Source organism: Xenopus laevis, chromosome 7S (genome assembly GCF_017654675.1).
Source record: "Xenopus laevis strain J_2021 chromosome 7S, Xenopus_laevis_v10.1, whole genome shotgun sequence".
NCBI lineage: Eukaryota > Metazoa > Chordata > Amphibia > Anura > Pipidae > Xenopus > Xenopus laevis.
Window position 1 is genome coordinate 71,787,172 of NC_054384.1, and position 6,000 is coordinate 71,793,171.

The following is a 6,000-nucleotide window of genomic DNA, read 5'->3' on the forward strand; positions in this document are numbered from 1 at the left end:
ATCAGGATCAGTTGCCCTTCCAAGATGATTTTGGAGGTGAGGGGAAACCACAAAAGCAGGGTGAGAACATAAATCTCTCTGTTGCATCTACCAATGCACAAGATGTTTCAACTTCTGTTCATGCACATCTCTCATTTGCTTTTGAATCATCATAATTCTTCTTTGGTTCTGCAACTGCAGTACAATTACCTTGTCTCTATGGTGCACATTAGTGAGTCATCTCTGCAACCCCTCATTCTCATTCTCCTTTCAGATTTTGTTCTCAGTTAACTGGCATCCCTCATCTCGTACACCTACATTAGCCTTACAGTATATTGTGACATTTCTATTCTATGTGTACTGTATATTGTGAGTGGGCTCCTAAACTCAGTAAGTAACAGCAGCACAGAGCATGTGCAGTGAATCAGCTGAAAAGAAGATGGGGAGCTACTGGGGCATCTTTGGAGACACAGATCTTTACTGCAAAAGGGATGTGATTGCCTTGGGGGGGCTGGTACAGAAGCCCAATGTCACGAACGGCACCCAAAATCCAGAACCAATGCTAGGCTCCCTGGTCTCGGCTCTTGCTTCTGCCTTTAACAGCCGCCTTTCATCTTGAGAGGAGCCCTCGGCTAATCGGATGCCGCCAGGTCTTATAAAGAGATGAGCCAAGCTAAGGGTTCTGGACGAGCAGAGGGGCATGATTGTTATGTAAAAGTCTTTTGGGCAGAAGGTCACATACAGAAAGTGTAGTCGAAATCAGGCCGGGTCGGTGCAGGCAGAAAACAAGCGGAGTAAAACAAGCAGGGGTCAAATCCGGGAGATCAATCAAGAATGGTCAGGACAGGCACGGGTCGGAATACAGATAACAGAATAGTCGGTTTACCAAGCAGGGGTCGGGAACACAGAAGTCAGCTTAGTCAGGCAGGCAGGGGTCAAAAGCAGGTATCAGATATCAGGAACAGATGAAATAGCACACAGGAACTCAAGGAGATAAACCTATAACGGGCAATGAAAAAATACCAAAGGCCCTTTATATATCTTTGAATTTCGCGCCATTGTCTCGCGCGCCCTAAGGAATCGGCTCACAGGAAGACGCGGCACGGCGTGTTGGGCGTCCCCGCCTATGGCGCGGCGGGCATCCCTGCCGAACCACTAGACCACCAGGGTGAGTTATTACACCCAAAACATAATGTACATCATTTCTCGCTCCTTTTTTATTTAAGCTTTACTTCTCCTTTCCCCAGCTGCCTCTGCACAATATGATCAGTCATCTTTCACTGAATCACCAATGTGCACAGTTGCACCCAATACAGGTATGGGATGTGTTATAGAATGTTTGGGACCTAATGTTTTATGGTTAAGAATTCTTTCTGTAATTTGGCTCACCATACTTTTAGTCTATTAAAAAATTAATTTAAAGGGGACCTGTCACCCCAATAAATAATTCCAAATCCTTTTTTGTCTTATTAATTGAACAAAATAAACTTTACTTATACTATATTATTTTTATTATTATTATATATTTAATATTTTGGTGACAGTTATTAAGGAAAGTTGTATATCACCCCAACATTTTGTGTATGTGCCAGAAGGGGGCTTGACCCCATGTGCAGTGGCCTACACAATTATAGAGTGTAAAAGAGTGCAGTGATATCGAGGAAGTACTGAATGGAAAGTGAAAGTAATTGACTGCCACACCTCTATGTCTCAGGCATAGAGCCGGGACAGGCAATATATGATTGACAGCTCAGATATTTTTTTTACTTTATAACAGGTATGACTGTTTTAATAAAAAAAAAGAATTTGGTTGCCATGTTTAATTTGCAAGAGACTTTAATTATACAGCTTTTTATCTTTCGGTGACAGGTCTGCTTTAACATTAATTAAAACCCAATGAGATATTATATCTGAGATAGGATGGAGTATATGGGGGATGGACTTCTTATAATTTGGAGTATTCTGGATAACTAGTTTCAAGATGATGGATCCCTGTATTACTATAAGCTGTTTTGCACCCTTCATTGAACTGTTCCTGCCCTCCACCAATATTGAACTTGCTAGCCATTCTCTCAGATGGTGTTTGGTGGTCTCATTTTGTATGCTCTGAGCTAAAGTGATAAATTATCCTAATATATTGTGTCTAGACATTGAGCGTATATCACATGTAGATGTATCTCTGATGTTATTATTTTATCAGAATATGCACATCCCATCCAGCCATAACTCACACTAACAAACCCTTTATCTGAATAAGAAATGTGCTGTGCGAAGAGCTGAGATCAAGCACCAACAAATGTACATAACAGGGAAAAAAGGAATTTTTTTAAAATTTATGTACAGGATATACACATGCGGTATCTTGGGTTCAGGAACACTGGGTTCATGTTACAGTATCACCTTACCCTAAGCAGCCTAAAGCTCAAGAGCATAATTACATTACAAATTCCAGTTTTCATCTGTGACTTCAAGCATTGTCATCTGCAGTCAGTGATGCTGGGATGTACAGTTCATGTGTAGCAGGTGCCCCTAGGCCACTGATGTTTGTCACGTCTGTCCCCTCCCCTTTATCTGTGCACATGCACAAATTTTCATCATCAGGTCGGGAGCACTGGGGATTGGCTCATGGGAAATTTTAAAAAACAATTGTATCTCATGATCAGCTCCAGAGCTTCTGAACCAATGCGGGTGTGGTTGTGCTTCATGCCGCCCCATAAAATCCTGCTGACCTTGGTGGCCTTTCCACAAATCCAGGCCTGTGTGTAGTTCACAACACCAAGATCATTTCTAGTTTCAGATCCTTGGTCTGGCCCTTAACAACCACTTAGCATTTTTCTTATACTGGTCTAGTATAGTTAGAATAATTGATAGAAAATCTCTGGTTAATATGGGTTACAGGGGAAACCTTGCCTTATTTATGCTGTATTATTGTGATGTGTGATTCCATACAGTCAACAATCATACAATCACATCAGTTTATATTCTGTCTACACACATGCTTGAAATGTCTCAATTTGGACTAATTCTTCTTCTCCTGTGAATATGATCATAATTATATGGTGTATTTGTTTTCTTTATATAGTTACTCAGCAATCATGTTATAGTAATTATGAGTGTGCAGACACATACTTAGAAAAAGCACGTAAGTGACAGAGTATCTCTCTGTGACAGGTGGCAGACAGGTGCTAATGTGAAGCCAGTGTCATATTAATGAGCATCTCACAATCATGGATTCATGGCCAACACTCATCACTTACAGTACAAGCTGTCAAATATGTATATAGTATAAAGTAGCTATATATATATATATATATATATATATATATATATATATATATATATATATATATATATATAAAACAAGGGAAAGTTGTGCTCACCACTAATTTTTAAAACCATTAGGCGGGGGTGCAATGAGGCTGTGACCACAAAATACATATAGAGAAATACAAGAGTCCTCTGCACTCAACCCATTATCAATATATTTAAGACAGACATTTTGTGCATGATGCTACTGAAAAATGCCTTACCCTTTAAACAACACAGGGATTTTTTGTCCATATATTGCAATATATAATTTTCATCTGATGCATTAAGAATTCTATTGCTTCATTATACATTTTACAAAGGGACTAACAAACAAACAATCCCTGTTTTGATTAAAGGGTAAGGCATTTTTTAGTAGCAGTATGCACAAAATGTCTCTGTCTTAAATATATATATATATATATATATATATATATATATATATATATATATATATATATATATATATATATATATATAAATTCGCAAAGCTGGAGCACTCATATGAAACAAAACAGCTGCCTGGGTGCGGTGTTCAAAAATTATGTAAACCGCATATTGTACAAAAAACCGCACACACAGGTCTTCTCAAAGGTGAAAAAAACAACTTTATTACGACGTTTCGGCTTCTATACTGAAGCCTTTCTCAAGTGGAGTGCACAGTGCCAATGACAATCCGAATTTAAACACAAAATGGCGCCAAGGCCCACCTAGTGACGTCATAGCGTCATGTGAGCGTCATCAAGTGAATGGTGTATAAGTATAACATATTATGCCAGCGTTCCCCCTAAGGAGCAGAGCTAACCTCTCTCTCCTCTGGAGCTGGTTAGCTCTGCTCCTTAGGGGGAACGCTGGCATAATATGTTATACTTATACACCATTCACTTGATGACGCTCACATGACGCTATGACGTCACTAGGTGGGCCTTGGCGCCATTTTGTGTTTAAATTCGGATTGTCATTGGCACTGTGCACTCCACTTGAGAAAGGCTTCAGTATAGAAGCCGAAACGTCGTAATAAAGTTGTTTTTTTTCACCTTTGAGAAGACCTGTGTGTGCGGTTTTTTGTACAATATGCGGTATATATATATATATATATATATATATATATATATATATATATATATATATATATATATATATATATATATATATATATATATATATATATATATATATACTAAGATGGGCCATGTGTAAAGGGGAAGAAGGAGTGCTTGTGAACACCTGGGAAAGAGTGTGTCTCCCCTGAGTTGGAGAGAGCTCCAAAGGACTGGAGGAGAAGAGCGAAACCCTCCCAGTAGACAAGAGTGTCTTGAGTGTGCCCCAGAGAGGATTCTGGGAGTTGTGTCCAGTGAAAGCCAGTGAGGGCTAAAAACGTGAGTTAATGTGAACACCAGTGTGAAAGTGGGACTGTTATTCCTTATGATTGAAGCAAGTGAACCTGATCATTGTTTTGTTGCTCTAACTCTATAAGGTAGTCAGTCTCCATTTTCTGTGCTGAAAATTGTGCCGTGGCCTTGGGTTTCGCTGCCGGAAGCGCACAATATATATATATATATATGTATATATATATATATATATATATATATATATACAATATATATATAGTTATAATGAAGCTTAGATATGTACTTGACAGGGAAATGTAATAAAAGTTGCAAAGTCTTTTAAAATTTAAGTACATGCAGGGTCAGACTGGGCTGGTGGGACACCGGGAAAAAACACGGTGGGCACCACTGGCTGAGAATACTTCAATTGTTTGTTGGGTGGTCCCTCACTCCAAAGGTATCAGGGCTCTATCAAACAGAGTCAGTGGCACCGTCCCAGCCACACAACATCCAAGGTATAAGCAAAATTCACTCTGGAGAGCCAAATTAAATTCAGTGTACTTTATTCAAACACAACATGTTTCGGACAGACATGTCCTTCATCAGGTGCTGAGATCTGCTCCCTGCCTCAAACTATTGCCACAACCCCTCCCTGGCCCTGGTTGTGGCCATGAGAAAGAAAAAGTATGCAGGGGTGAGGGGGTTGCAGTTGGACACCTGGAGCAACAAAATCAGATCTTTTTTTAACAATTCACCAGTGTCTAAACTACCTGGGACATTTTGATAAGATTTTGTGGGTCAGACTTTCTTTGACCCACAAAATCTTGCAAATGGAGCAAGATTTTGTTGGATGCTATAAAATCTAACCCCCCCCCGGGTACAATATAAGTCTGATCAGATAAAGTTAGATGTTGTGTTTTGTTCATGCATCTACATCCAACAGTCCAGAAGGAAAAGTCTTTCAGACTCCACCAAATTTTGTTGGATGCAACATAACAAATACCTTCAACTTGTAGGATGCGGTCTGTCGATCCAATGATCATACAATACCTCCTGTGCAGTGTAGCTCTAAATGGTGGCTGCCAATTGGTTGCAAACTTCCCACCTATACTTAACATATCCCAATAGATCCATACTTATCCAGTCACTGTGACAGAACAGGCTTTTGTACAGGACCTATTTCATATACATTTAGATTTATTCAATAGGGAAGCAAAGATTTTGGATTCCAATAATCTGTTCCGTTAGAAAAATTCTATTGAAAATAGAGCATTGCTACAAACAATAGAACTTTACTCAGATCCAGCAGCATTAATTTTATTGTATGGCAAATACATCCAGGGAAGTTTCCTTTGTCTCCATTTCATTTTCTCACACGTTTGTC